General features: G+C 34.0%; 1 long non-coding RNA gene across 1 annotated transcript in view; it reads right to left on the bottom strand.

Annotated features, from left to right (window-relative positions):
* LOC141550198 (uncharacterized) overlaps positions 1-16,458 on the bottom strand; it is a 235,030-nt gene that overhangs the window by 32,848 nt on the left and 185,724 nt on the right. The window contains exon 3 of the long non-coding RNA XR_012484540.1: positions 10,560-10,695. This is a non-coding gene — a long non-coding RNA (uncharacterized LOC141550198). The remainder of the gene's footprint in view (positions 1-10,559; positions 10,696-16,458) is intronic.

Raw genomic sequence — 16,458 nt, 5'->3', positions numbered from 1 at the left:
AAATATGTAGAGAACTAGGTCAAATTTTTAGGAGTACAAGTCATTAGCCAATTGATAAATTGTTAAAGAATATAAACATACAATTTCCAGATAAAGAAATTAAAAACACTTATAATCATATGAAAAAATTCTCTAAATCACTATTGATTAATGAAGTGCAGATTAAAACAACTCTAAGGTACCACCTCCTTCCTATTAAATTAGCTAAGATGACTGGAAAAAAGAATGATGAATGTGGGAGGGGATATGGGAAAATTGTAATACTAATGCAACATTGGTTCTAGATAGTAGGTTGGAACTGTGCCCAAAGAACTATAACACTAATCTAGTGTCACTACTTGGTTTCTATCCCAAAGAAACCATAAAAGAGGGAAAGGGATTCACATGTGCAAAAATGTTTGTAGCAGCCCTTTTTGTGGTGGCAAAGTATTGAAAATTGAGTGGATACCCATCAGCTGAGAAATGGATGAATAAATTATGGTATTTGAATGTAATTAAATATTATTGAATATAATGAAAAGTTATTGTTCTATAAGAAATGATGAACAGGCTAATTTCAGAAAAGCCTGGAAAGACTTATATGAGCTGCTACTGAGTGAAGCAAGCAGAATCAGGAAAACATTTTATATAATAACAGCAAGATGATCAACTATGACTTAGTTCTTCTGAGCAATGCAATAATCCAAGACAATTCCAGTAGAATTGGATGAAAAATTTCATACACATATAAAGAGAGAACTATGAAAACTGCATGTGGATCAAAGCATACTATTTTCACCTTTGTTTACTTTTTATTTCTTATGGTTTTTTCTCTTTCATTCTGAGTTGTCCTTCACAATATTATAAATATGGAAATATGTTAAAGATGATTGTACAAATATAACCCACAGAAGATTGTTTCCTGTCTTAGGAAGGGAAGGGAGGAAAGAAGAAAAAATGGAACTGATAATCTTACAAACTGAATGTTGAAAACTATCTTTAAATATAATTGGAAAAATAAAATATTATTGAGAAAAAGCTCTCAAGAAAATATGGTATTTGGGATCAGAGTCAAGTGAGAATGCATTTTCAAGCATAGGGATAGCTGATGCAAAGAAGGGAAATGGAAAAGAAGCAATGTATAAGAAATAGAGAAAAATGTCCTTGAACTAGACTATTGAGAGTAGAAAAGTCAGTAATACATAACATATTTGAAGAGTAGACTGAGGCAATGTTGCGAAGGACTAAAACTCAACAGAGGAACTTATATATTTGATCCTAGAAGCAATAGTGAGCCATTGGATTTATTGAGTAGAAGTGTCATCACTAGACCTTCATATTAATAAAATTACTTTAGTAATTATGCTGAGGATGAATTAAGTAGTAAAATGACTAGAGGAAGTGGTCTTAAAGATATACCCTTACTTGTGAATAGAGACCATAGGATAAGACATTACTTCCAAAAATATGTAAAATTTAGCACTCATTTAAGAAATGAATCTTTTTTTTCAAAAGTGAGGGAATCACCCATTACAAATGTTATAAAAAGAGATTGATGCAATAGGAAGGAAACTGGATTTAATGACTCAAAAATGTAAAATTCTATGATTTATCCTATGTAGGGCATTTGTGAACCTGGGGGATCTTGTCCACCTTGGCCTTATAGTTTTGTCCATAGCTGGCCATACATAAAGATAAAATGGTTTGAAATCTGTGGAATAGAACATCACTCCATCAAATTACCAAAAACACCTCCCCAATTCATGGAGCTATCCTGAATGATTTAAAAGACTCTTTCCTATCCAGTCTATGAAAATGCATGAAATTCATAACAATAGAGATATACTTATTTCTTTGAGCTAAGGAATTATTCTATGTTAAGCCAAAACACTCCTGGAAAGTGTCACTGTATGAGTTCAGAATTTTAAAACCAATCTCAAAAACCTGTTTATTCCATTCCAGGTACTTGGCCTAAAATTAGAATATACCATCTGCTGATGCTTTGTTTATGGCCTCACAACCTAAAGAGCTAAGCTTTCTTGTAGAGTCTTGAGGAAAAGGTAGTATAACTTTCTATCAGTTATGCTTTTTTTAAAAAATTAATAGAACTTTAATTAATTATGACCATTAATTCATATTGATTATTATAATAATTGAAAAGATACCACACTAATTAGAGCAAATACAAATACTTAGTATCCTTCTGTACTTATCTCACCAACCTTTAATTGTTATTCTTTCATTCATTTAACAAAAATGCCTTGAGCACTTAAGTAGAAAACAAAATTATCTATCATTGCTTATTTGAATCCCCAGTGTTTTTCCCCACATTCAAATAAACATTCTCTCTTCATCTATGAAAATTTTACCTTTAAAATCCAAAGTACTTGTTAAACATGACTCTGGGATTTTAGCAGTTTCACAGGTGTCAAAATCCCTACATCCTTTCTTCTGTTATTGGTTTTTAACTTCCCTAGCAAGAAATACTTTTTATTGTAGCTGACAGACTTTCTCACACTGTCAGCATTGCTCAGCACTCTCCCTTCCTGACTCTTCCTGTCTCTTATTCCAAAAAGCTCTCTTACTTATCTATATGATTGCCAAAAGAGGTATCACAAACTTGTCATGTATCTTTATAGGAACAGTGTGAATCCTTGTTATAACTGTCCTTCTACCCTTGGATGGTCTCTTTTTCATCTGACCATCTAAAACCAGGACTTGAGTTTATGGATTGATTTACATTAAATAATCTCTTAGCAACGACTACCTTTATAACCTTTATAATCTGATGTATTTGCTTTAAGGTCTTGAAGTCACAAAATCTAAGCTTATAAAAACATAACTTAAAAATATATTGAATGGAACATAACAAAGTTTAAAAAAGAAATTACAGATGAGGCAACTGAAACTATAGCTGGGGAAGAACAATAAGCCTTTATCAGTCATTTAACATTTCAAGTCAATCATATACACTTCATTACAGTATGTGATTCAGTGGCTAGAATGCTGAATTAGGAATCAAAAGAAATCTGAATTCAAACAACTGTTAGTTGTATGTGACCCAAGGCAAAAAATTTAACCTCTCTATGTCTTTCTTCATTTATAAAATGGAATAATAGTGCTATATATCAAACAAGACTGTTGTGAAGATCAAATGAGATGACAAATGTAAAGTGTTTTCTAAGTATTATTAAAGGATTATATAAATGCTAGCTATTATTATTAAGTGAATAGTTAAGAAATATTTAGCAAATACTCTGTGTTAAATAGAGACAGAAACAGTTGTGGATAAAGAACTGACTTAAATTGGGTAAGCCAGATTATCCCAAATACATTTGTAGATAGAAGTAGAAGGACAACAAAGAGACAGGAATAGAACAGATCTACCAGCGTTTCTATAGCAATCTATTATTAAGGTCAATGGTTGTACCACAATTGGATTCCAACTATCACAGAACCTAATGTTCTATGTAAAGATATAAAAATGGCATTCAAGAAAATGGAATTGGGAGACAAGCTAGACTCAATTGCAGACAAAAGAAATCCAGACTGATATAGATAGATAGTATAAAGTAATATATTTTGGTTTAATAAAATAGATACTATCCCACCAGTCCCCAAAATATCCCCAAAATAGATTGGGCAAAACCACCTAGTAGCATAATTGGACTTTTAGTATGTATCACATTCCAGTTTTGTAGATATTTTAACTTGGATAGTATTCTACCAACATTGTTGGCATCTGATCTATCTTGTTGCTTTCCAGTGATGTCTTAGTTTATATTTGGAGTCATTGTGCACAATGTTTTTCTCATTCTGTTTTCTTCATTCTGCACCACTTCATACAAGTCTTCCCATGCTTCATTGAATTTTCTATATTCATCATTTTTATGGCACAATAATATCCTGCTATATTCATATATCATAGTTTGTTCAGCTAGTTCTCCAATCAATCAGTGAGTACATAGTTTCCAGCTTTATATAATAACATAGAATGTTGCTGTGTATTCTTTACTTATGGATCTTTGCTTGATGTTGTGGTATAATCTGAATGATTGGATTTCAAGGTCAAAGTGCATAAACAGCTTTTCTTGCATAAATCGAAATTATTTTCCAGTATTATTGAAATTCATAGTTCTGTCAGTAATAAACTAGCATATGATTGTCTCCTCTAGTACTAATTTTTCTCATTTTTATGATCATTGCCAATTTAATCTGTAGCTACATGATTATTACTGATCTTGATTTGCAAACTTTGTTGTTCAGTCATTTCAGTCATGTCCACCTCCTAATGATCCGATTTGAGTTTTTCTAGGCAAAGATACTAGAGTACTTTACCATTTCCTTCAGCTCATTTTATAGATGAGGAAACTGAGGCAAGCAAGTTTAAGTGACTTGCTGAGAGTCACAAACTAATTAGTGTCTGATGCAAGATTAGAAGTCAGGTCTTCCTATCTGTAAGCATTATAGTTTACCTTCCTTTTTTCTGAAAAAATATTTGTTCTGTTTATTTTACACAATGACTAAAACCATGTATATTCAAAAATCCCCCATCAAAATTGATCTCTGATAATGGAAAAATAGGTAAGAAGTCACTCACAAAAAATAACAAAATATCTTTCTTTTCTTTTCTTTCATGACAAAAAGGTGAGGGGCTACTAATACTGTATATAATGTATATGTTAGACTCCTAAGTTTAATTGCTTTTTCTAGTGATTTAATTGATTAATTGCTAGTGATAAAAGGATGGTTCAGTCCAAAGGAGGAATAAAAATGATTGTGATAGTCAAAAAGCATTAATAAAGTGCAGTATTTTTTTAAAGAGTTATCTTCATATTCAGTGATTACTTCCAATGAGGATTAACTCTTGGTCTTACAGGCTTGTGTTGATTCCCAATAAATTTTAGATACCACAATCCTTTTTAATCAAAGTTAAAATTAATAATTTTCTCCTCTATTCCATCTTGATCCTACTATAACTTTTTTTTAATTGACACTAGTATAATTTGTTTTCCTTGAAGATATCAAGCAAGAACTTCCTTGTCTTCATGTTCAGACACAGGTACATCTCCATCCTGAACTTGCTCAGAATTGTTCTGGATTTTTTAATTATGCATTTATTTATCTGATTTTCTACCCTTGTCTAATCTAGATAAGAGTGTGGTTCATGAACCCCCTATCTGTGTATCCCAAATACTATGCCTTTCTTTGAATAGCTTTTACCCAATAAAAATGATTGAATTTTAAGAAATATTAAATTATCTTATCCTTCTCCATGAACTATCCGTCCTTTAGGTTACTTGAAACTAAAACAATATTGTTTGCTTTTTTAAAATTATTTTATGCATTTTATTAAATATTTCCCTACATGTAAAAATTTTAAATATCATTTTGTATAATTTTAGGTTTTTAATTATTTCTGCCCTTCTCTCCTCCTTTAAAGGCAAGCAATTTGACTTCAATTATGTTTATGAAATTATATAAAACATGTTTCCATATTAACCATGTTTTAAAAAAAAAGAAAACAAACAAAACAATAAAGATAGAGAAACTTTTAAAAGTATGTTTCACTTTGCATTCAGAGTTTATTAGTTGTCTCTCTGGAGGTAGATAGCATTTCACAGTTGATCATCTTGAGCCTCATCAATCATCCTTATGATATAAGCAATATTATTTTCAAAAACACTCAGGAATCATTTTTAGATATCATTAAGAGAAGAAAATTCTCAAAAAAGGAGAAAGGATCATACATTATCTTGTATTACTGTATTATTCCTAAAAGGAAATGACAAAATGTCAGAGCAGGAAAGGACCTTGGGAACTATCCAATTTGATTATTTCATTTTACAATTGAGAATAGAAAGTCACAGAGAGAGTAACTTACCCATGTTCTCAGTAAGAGACAGAGTTAGGCTTTTAACCAAGATTTCCTGATTCCCCATTTCAATGTTCTTTCTACTATGCAGACTTCAAAGTCTCCCTGAAAAGGGAAAATGAGACACTAGCTTCTTCATCCAGACTACATGGAGGTAGAGATAGATAGCTGTGATTGTTTGACAATCTCCAAACCTCTATCATATAGCAACCATAGCAACCTGACCAAAGCAATGACTATGGATCCACTACCAGATTCTTAGCTGCTATTTCTGACTACTGTAGTCACAATCCCCCTTATCCTCTTCTCCATAAGTATTTTTCCTCTCATTACACAAACATCAATTATGGGAGAATGAAACATCGTATGTAAAACTTTGCTATAGAAATGGAGAAATGTTCTGAAGCACAAAAAAAAAAAAAAAAAAAAAAAAAAATTGGCCAAGAAGGACCTGTACAGGAAACAACATAATTTTGAAAAGCACATTTCTAGAATACTTTCATTTTCCTCATAAACACCCTGTGAGGTAAGCTGTGAAGTTTTTTTTTTCACATTTTAAAGCTATGATAAATGATAAAATATATAAAACATGTTTTTGCAAATCTTCAGGTGATATATAATGCAAGTGATGGCAGAAGGAGGAAGAGAAAGAAGACGAGAAGGAGGAGGAAGAAAAGGATTCAGTGTAAAGGGAAAAGAACTGTCTTGTTCAGTAGGTTAAGTGTCAAAGCTAAAAATAATAATTCCAGAATCTTGAATTTGAATAGAATCTCAAAAACTATTTAGTCCAACCTATAACTGAAAAAAAAATCTATTTTCTGATATCTCTGATCTCCTTTGTTTGAAGACTTCTGGTGAAACAGAATTCACTGCCTAACAAGGATAATTCTACTCCAATTTTACATGGTTCTAATACTTAGGAAGTTTTCCCTTGCTTAATGTCTAAGTCAGCTTCTCTATCTTCTGCTGACAGTTCCTAATTCTTCCTTCTGCGGGCAAACAGAACAAATTTAACCCTTCTTCCACTTGATAATTCTTCAAATACTTGAAGACAGTTATCATATCTACTTCTATGGCTTCCAGGTTTTGTGACTTTAAGCCTAGGAATTTTTTTACCACACATATAGCAGTTGTTCTTGAAGGGTATGCCCCAATACTCCCTAACCCTCAGGTCTTTCACAGTTTACTACCTATTCTTCCTGATTTATAGCAGTTCTATTCAGAAAGACCAAAAAAAAAAAAAAAAAAAAACCACCTTTTCTCCTAAGGACCTGGGGTGGGGAATTGGAGTAAAAAATAAAGAAGGTGAATGAGTGGAAAGTAGGAGATGCAGAAGAATCCCAAAGGGACAGGTAACTCATCTTCCCAGATAATTACCTTCCTTCTTTGCTGCTAACATAAACATTAAGTGTGCCATGATTCTTCACTTAAAGATTCCTATACTGAGTTAAATTAATTTGGCAACAAACAACTAACTTACACCAGGCAGACTGAATTATCAAAATGGAGGTAGAGAAAGAAAATCCATTTAGAAAGAATATGTATTTAGAAGTGGACGGGATTTTAGAGGTCATTTTACAGATCAGGAAATTAAAGCCTAAAATTAAGTACTTCCCCCAAGGTCCCATCAACCTTCCCATACTGCTATATTTTCTGCCTAGGTGGATGTACCCCCCCCAAAAAAGGGAATGCTTAAAGGGTTAAAGTCATAAGTTAAATAAAACTGGAAGGAATTTTAGGAAACATCTAGTCTAGCTTCTTTATTTTCCAAATATGTGAACTAAATTTCAAGAGATGGCTTTATTTCACTTCCCCAAGATCTGGGTAGTTAGTAGTTGAGATTGTCCTAGTCCTAAGGTGTCTATCAATCACCTCAGGTATCCCAAGTACTTGTTAGCATGACTATAGCACTTATCTGCTCTTGGACGATTTTGTGTTGTTGTGGGTTTTTTTTTTTTCTGGGCTGGACCTGTAGCTGCTCCATCTGGGAAATTGAAAGGCTTTTAAATTTGCTCAGGGAGACAGTATGCTTAATGCCCACTCCCAATTGCTATTTTGGCAGAAGGAGATGCAGACATCCTCATGTACTTCACCTTCATGGGAATGACATCATTTCCTTTGAGAAAACACATGGAAAGCTCTGAGGAAGACTTAAGAAGAAAACTGTCATAGGAGTAGCCATTACATTTTGGAGATTTAGTTTCACTGTCAGAAAGCTTTCAATTTCTCACCTAAGCTGTCTGCATTAATATAATTTCCAGTCATTTAAGAAAGCAAAATTATCATCTTTGCCATGTGAATTAATGGACATCAAATCATTTCGTTTGTGGCTTATATAAATGCTTTTTGTCTTCCTTGGAACAAATGGATCTAAGAGGGCTGAATCGTTAATGATAATTCTAATAGTCCTGTGGGTCATTTCAGCCCTGGAAAGTGACTAGGCTGTTGTTGTCTGATCATTTTCCACTCATGTCTCTCTCTTTGTGACCTGATTTGGGATTTTCTGGACAAAGATGCTGCAGTGCTTTACCATTTCCTTCTCCAAACAATATTAAAGATGAGGAAATGGAAACAAATATGGTTAAGTGACCTGCCCATGGTCACATAATAAGTATCTGAGACCAGATTCAAACTTATAAAAAAAATGAATCTTCCTAATTCCAGCCCACTATGACCCACTATGCCTATTATTTCTTAATAATTTCTTAAATAAACAGAAGACCTCCAGCCTCAGCTTAAGTTTAAGCTCCCAGGATGGTTTTCTAGCACCTAGTAAGTGGGGCAGATGTAAGAAAAGGAAACCCATCAAAAGATTATAGAGTAAAACATCTCCTTTGATTCCTTTATAAAGATGGGTAAATGTGACAGAGGAGTCCACCAGAGTATAACTTTAAATGTATTGGCATATTTTTTCAATGTATTGGTCCATTTCTTTTCTTCCTCTTTTTATTATTTTTTAAAAGAATTATAAGAGAGTTCTCTGGAAGGAGGAAAGAGGAAAATATAGGAAAAATTACAAGTAGTTTAAAAACCAAAAAGTCAGTAAAATTTATTTTAAAATAAAACAATAAGTTAACATTAAATTATATTTCAAGGGCTTGTTTTAGATAAAGGATTCTAAATATTCTAAATATTCTAGATTCAATTAATTGGGTGGCCCAGTTACTTATACAGGACTGGCAACCATCCTGGGATGTCAAGACAAGTCAACATTTATTAAATGCTTAGTCTATACCAGGTGCTATGAGAAATAAAATGCTGGGATTATTAATAGAAGCAAAGAAATACACAGTCCTCTGTCTTCAAGGAGTTAATATTCTAAGAAGGAAAAGATGGAGTACACATGACAAGTCTTGGACCCTCCTTCAAAGGGAGATTCCAGGAGAAATTGACCACTCAGAGGAAGAAGCTATAGGGATGGAGAGTTCTTCCAGCATGTGAAGGCTGCAGAGACCAAAATGTTTTCCAGGGTGAGAAGGCTTGGGAGCATGGAGATTTCTGATCCCATCCTTCACAAAACTACCAAAGCAAAATTTCTAAGAACAAGTCTAAGCACATTTTTTTTATCTACTCAAAAAGCTCCGGTGATTATCTATTGCCTCTAGGATCAAATACAGACTGTTTAACATAACTTAAAAGCCTATACATACAAAATGGAACCTAAGTAGCCTTGAGAAGCAGAAAAGACTCCAAAGTTTTTTTCTCTTTCCTAAAGGTAAGGAAAACTATCATCCATTCCTTAACTACAGCAATGGGCTCTATTAGCTCTGATACTGAATTATTCCAAGGCACTGAATGTGATATGAGCAGAGTACAGTTGAAATATTCCTAGCCGAGTAATCAAAAGACCTCCAAATCTGAACCTCTAGATCCATCCTATCATTAATTTGCCATATATGTCATAGTACCACCTCCCTGATGTCATGGTCCTCTTTGAGAACAAAAGATAACTGGGTTAGCTCCAATAGAGCTATAACCATGGGCATCTAATCTCTCTTTCCTTAGCTGTCAGAAAAAAAAATTTTAATTCCAACTTTATCCTTCTCCATAATTGATATAGAGATCATATAAGATAGTAAATGGGAAAACACTCTGAAAGTATAAATTGCTATACTAATAAATATAGTAGACAGCTAGATTGTTTTGGACAAAATGTTAGACTTAGAGTTAGGAAGATCTGACTTTGAAAGTGATCTGTCATTTACTAGCAATGTGATGTGGGAGAAGTCACATGACTTCCATCTGCCTCAGATTTCTCAACTAAAACTGGAACAATAATGGTTTTTTTGGTTTGGGTTTTTGTTGTTGTTGTTGCTGTTTGATTGATTTTTCTCACACAGCATGATGAACATGGAAATATATTTATAAGAATTGCACACATTTAACCTATATTGGATTGCTTGGGGAGGGAAGAGGAAGGGAGAGAGAGCGAGAGAAATTTGGAACACAAGGTTTTGCAAATGTGAATGCTGGAAATTATATTTGCATGTATTTGGACAAACAAAAAACTAGTAAAAAAAATTTAAATAAAATAAAAAACAAAGTGGGAAAACTATTAGGACCTACTGATTGCATCACCACCATCAGAAAAATAAGAAATGTTGATTAAATCCTCAGTTCCTTGACAACAAAGTATTTAGCTCTATGCAAAATTCCCCCCAAAGATTTTGTTATGGTACCTATTGCATCCAATAAGGAAACTTACCTTTAATGGATTTCCCCTTGGTTAAACTCTCTTCTTTTCCTTTTATCATTGTGTGGAATGAGGAAAAAAAACTGGATATGTAGTCCCAAGACAAGAGTTTGGATCATGTAACCTCTGTAGACTTCAGTTGGCTTATCTGCAAAATCAACCAAGCCACAAGCATTTATTAAGAACTTTCTATATACCAAGCACTGGGGATACAAAGAATTTTTTGAAAGAAAGCAGTCTCTTCCCCCAGACATTTCCATGAGGGTAAAACGCTAGCCCTGCATATCTCCCAGCATTCTTATAAGGAAAAGGGCATCCTAAAATTTAAAAGTGTCACAAAAATGTAACATCATTATTATCAACCAAAAAGCCCAACCTCAGATGTCTCAAGTCTTCAGACATGTCAGCTTCAAAGAATCATATTAAAGGTGACAGCTTTATCCAATAAAGAGAGTGCTCAAAACAGGAGCAGAATGTGTTGTCAGGAGGTGAAAATATACCATATGTTTCTTGTCAGTATGACTCCAGGGAACCCATGTCTGGATAGCGAAGTAAAGATCATCCCACCAGTAAGGGAGCTGCCTAAATCCATTAGATAGGAGAATTCAGAGTTAGGAACCAACCAGAGCTCATCTAGTTCAACCCGTGGACATGCATTTTACATATGGGGAAACTTAGGCTCTGATAAATGATATGCCCCATTGAGTCACATTTGAACTCTGATCTTCTGGCTCTAAGGTCAAGGCTCTTTGTATTATACCACACTGTCCTCTGGACTCATGAGAAAAAAAAGTATTAAGCTTTTCTCCTTCAAGATTCTAGGACACATTTCCATCAACTATATATATATATATATATATATATATATATATATATATATATATATATATATATATATATATATGCACACGCACACACACACACACTCAAACACAAATGCATGCACACATACATGCACACGCACACAGAGTCTCATATACTGCTGCCACCATCAGCACCAAATCAATCTAGATCCAAGAAAAATAAAAAGCACAACATGTGATTGTGACTGATTAAATCTGTGCTGTTCTGTAGTCTTATTGCTTTAATTAAAACCTAAGGACTAGGGCTTTATCACAGGGTGAAGAATTTAAAGGGCACTGACACTAATTGCAATAGGATAATAAATTTAGAGCTGGAAAGGATCTTGGGGGTTAAGCCTTTCATTTAATTCACAAAAAAAAAAAAAAAAAAAAAAAAACTGAGACCTTGAGAAGTCATGGGAATAGGCAACTAGGCCTTACATAAGATAAACAGGTGAGCCTAGAAATAAGTAAACCTAAGTTCAAATTCAGTCTCCAATATTTACTAGGTTGGTGATCCTGTTAGTTATTTGAGTATTTGCTTTGGTTTCTTCATCTGAGGAAAATAGGGATAAAAATAGTACCTGCCTCCCTAAGTTGTGAAGATCAAATGAAATAATTATGGTAAAGCATTCAGCACAGTGCCTGGCACAAAGTAAGTGCTAGATAAAGATTAACTATTATTAACCTCAGGTCTCATTGGTAATATTTGAGGTGGAATTCAAAATCAGGTCTTCTTAACTCCAAGATCCAGATGCTATCTCCTACACAATAATTTATTACCTAGTTAGCAAGAATTAGTTTTAAAAAGAAATTATTATGTGGCAGATTAAAATAAACCCTTTTCCCTTTTTACTCCAAAAGATCTACCCCACTGTACAATGGGCTCCCTAAGAGCAGCCTTTATCCATTGTTCGGGATCCTTGTCTCCTATCATATCATTTCATATTAAAGTGAAAGTGTGCTGCTCCAGGCCATGTACTTTGGGCACAATAACTGATATTTTCCCCAGAGGCAAAAATTCTTAGTGATAACTCTATTCGACTTGAGCACTTCCCCTGAGGATAATCTTTGCTATTCTCCAATAAAAGTTTGTTTCTGTTATTTTTTTCACACTTTTAAGAGTTTCTTTCTCTCCTCCTCAAAAACTTGAAGCACAGAAATATCAGCAGCAGAGATGCAAGTGGTCTGGTATGATGAAAGACCAGCTTCAAGAGGTACCATGACTCTTTCTCAGCAAATCACCAGGGAGGTCTAGACATTCCGCCTGTCTGAGAGAATCTGCAAAAGGTGGAGACTCACAGCTCAAAGCTTTCCATTGGCAGTCTTTTATATCCTGCCACTCTAGGGATTCACTCTAGGGAAAGACTCAAGTGATTTAGAATCCAGCTCTAACCTGTTTTTCCTGGAAATCAAATAACAATCAACATGTAATTGATGTGGTTGGGACTAGGCTCTTCCCTCTGTCCCACCCCTCTCCAGATTTCCATCATCTCTGTTTCTGATCTAACCCAAAAAAATTATTAGAACAGCTTTCTGATGTCTCCTGGCTCTGAGGATTATAGTTTTCCCAATAGGTAGAGTAAGTTGAAATGAAAAAATAAGGCAAACATTTCATCTCCCTTTCATATGTGGGCCTAAAAATTGAATAACTATTAAAAGGATTATAGTTTGTTTGTTTTTTTCCCTCCAACCTCCTTTGTGGTTCTTCAGTCCCTATCTTCACACACACACACACACCCCATTTCAGAGAAATGTCAGTTCCATTAAAATTTTTAAAGCACATCTTTCTAACACACTTTGGATAGTCAGAAGTTAAAAACAATTCTCAAAAGAATTTTAAATTATTTATGAAAACATGCTTCACATAACAATTAATATAAGAAAAACACATGGAAATGACTCTAAAATTTCATTTCACATTCTTAACATGGACAAATGGAGTCAGTTTTGGAGGGACTATATGAACTAATGTGGAGTTGTAAATGAATCTAAAAAATCTGGAAAATAATTTGGAATTTTCCCAGAATAGTGGCTAAACTATTAAGAAAAATCCTCTGAACCAGAATCCCACTGGTGGGTATACATCACAACAAATACACACATACAGAGAGAGAGAGAGAGAGAGAGAGAGAGAGAGAGAGAGAGAGAGAGAGAGAGAGAGAGAGAGAGAGAGAGAGAGAAAGGCACAATATATGCCCAAATATTCATAGGAATGCTTACTGCCATAGTAAAGAACTTGAAACAAAGTAGACACCCAAGGATTAGGAAATGACAGAATAAACTTTAGTATATGAATGCAATATTATTGTGCAATAAGACATAAAAATTACAAAGAATACAGAAACAGATCAGAATGGTAGTAAGAATTACCTGTAGTGAAAGGAAGGGAAACAGAAGGATATATAATGGCTACAACTATGTAAATCTGAAAATCACTTAAAGGAAGCCAGGCTGAAAAATTGAAAAACCAAAAATGTTCCTTAAGTACAGATAATAAAACACTCTCCTTACTCCTCTAAAGAGAAACTGGAACTCCAAGGATCCAACTGAATCCATTGTGAGATCAGGTCTTAAGCAAGGAGATGCAAATCCAAAAATGACAGGGAGATAAAGGCAAAAAGCATCAATAACAATTTTATTAAAAAGATAAAAATCAAATGTTCTTCAGCCACAGAATTGCTTTTAGATTCTTGGCAGCTCCTGCAGCCCAGCTTCTGGTCCTTGAATTTACATGAAAGTTTAAATACTTAAATAACTCTAGACAGCTTTTAGCATGATAGCAGATAAAACAGGGTCACTTACAGATATGTCCCGTAAAGACAGATTTTTACATTATAATATAGGATGCCAGTAGAATGAATACTAACTTCAGAATGAAAAGTTGTCAGTTCAAGTTTTGCTTAAGATATTTACTACCTGTGTAGCAGCCAATAAAGGATGCTGGACTAAATAGTCTCTGAGGTTACTTCCAGCTCTAGATTTGTGATCCTATGTTCCTTCTAAAATCTAACCAGTACTGGGTATCACATTATGTTGAAGTGACTTACTCCTAAGTCTAAGCCTTATATCTGTACAAGTGATCTCATTCTATCTCATCTCCTTCAACAGATTGTCCCTTCTGTTATCCTCATCCCATTGCTTATTTTCAAATGCTCTCTGACTTCTGACTTCTTCCCTACTTCCTTCAAACCTGACCAAGTCTTCCTTATCCTAAAACAAAACCATCACTTGATTATTCCATTGCTGCTATCATGCTATATCTCTGCTACTCCCTGTGGCTAAAATCCTTGAAAAGACAGTCTACAATAAGTACCTTCACTTTTCCTCAATCTCTTTTTGACCCCTTACAATCTGACTTCGAACATCATCATCCTACGGAAACTGCTTTCTCCAAAGTTGCTGATATCTTAATTGCCAAATCCAATGACTTTTTTCTCAATCCTCATCCTTCCTGAGAATGTTACATTTTTGACATTTTTGATAATCCTCTCCTTTTTGATCTCTCTTGTCTTTGGATTTTTGAATACCACCTTCTCATCCTATTTATATGATTGATTCTTTTTGTTCTCCTTTGTAGTATCTTCAATCAAATCATGTCTTCTAATCATAGGTATCATCTATCCTGTCTATCCTGGACTTTCTTCTTCCTTAATGCTTCTTTATTTTATGATCTCATCTATGGGTTTTATTACTATATCAATGCTGATAATTCTCAAATCTACTTATCCCTCCCAAACATCCCTGCTGACCTCCAGTCTCTCATTTCCAATTGCTCTCAAACACTTCAAACTGGATGTCCATTAGACATCTTAAATGCATTATGTTTGAAATCAAACTCATTATCTTTTCCCCTAAATTTTCTCTCCCTTCCTACCTTATTTCTTACTGTTTAAGGCAGCATCATCTTCCTAGACCCTCAGGACGAATCCTACGGGTCAAACTTAATTCCTCAATATCTGTCACTTTCCATCTCCAATCTATATTCTAGGCCTCTTGTTTTCACCTTTATAGAATCTCTCAAATGTGCCCCCTTATAACCTTATCTCAAATCTGGACAATTATAATGTCCTACTTGTGAGTCTGCCCAGCTCATATTCTTCCCCACTCAAATTCATTTGGCAATCAAAGTGATTTTTATAAAGCATAGGTCTGAACATGTCACCACCCTTCTCAAAAAACTTCAGTCATTCCCTGTAGCCTTCAGTAGCAAATATAAATTTTCTGTTTGATAGTCAATGTCCTTTATAACCTAACCCCTTTCTACCTACTTTTCCCTCTTATACTTTATTCTCTACCATTATCCAGTGACACTGGCCTTTTGCTGTTCCATGAACAAGACACTCTATCTTTTGGCTCCATGAATTTAGTCTAGCTGTTCACTATGCCTGGAATGTTCTCCTTTCTCATCTTCATGTATTGTCTTCCAAAACTCCTTGGAGTCACCAAAAAAAAAAAAAAAATCCCATCTTCTATGAGAAGACTTCCCAATTCATTTTCTACTTTCCCTACATATAGATCCGATATATTTGTTTGCTTGTTGTTTACCCATAAGATTATGAGTACCTTGAGGGCAAATACTATCTTTTGCCTCTTTTTTGCACACTCAGGACTTAGTATAGTACCAAAAACAAGGTAGACACTTAATAAATGTTTATTGACTGATTGACTGAGTATGTAATCTACCCTACATTCAAGAAAAGTTGCAAAGTGTTCTTGATAACACTTCTTGAAGATAATTCGAGAGAATCTGAGAAAAATGTACATAAAATAATGAAGAATGAATTAACAGAATCAGGGGTTATTGATATAATAACAACATTGTAAAGAATTAAAACCTTTGAAAAAAACATAAGACCTTTGATCAACACAATCATCAATGAGGATTCCAAAGAACTTAAGAACAATGAAAGTAAGGTTATAGACTCAATATGCAGAAAAAAACACATTTTTGATCATTGTTGGTGGGGGAATTTTTTTGCTTAATTTTGCTTGTTATAAGACTTTTGTTTTTCTTTTTCTACCTATAAGAGATAAAGAAAGATAAATGCAGGTTAATTTTTAAACTT

The sequence above is a fragment of the Sminthopsis crassicaudata genome, chromosome 1 (assembly GCF_048593235.1).
Source record: "Sminthopsis crassicaudata isolate SCR6 chromosome 1, ASM4859323v1, whole genome shotgun sequence".
Lineage (NCBI taxonomy): Eukaryota > Metazoa > Chordata > Mammalia > Dasyuromorphia > Dasyuridae > Sminthopsis > Sminthopsis crassicaudata.
The sequence above is the reverse complement of the archived record's forward strand: the minus strand, read 5'-3'. Positions and strand labels throughout refer to the sequence as shown.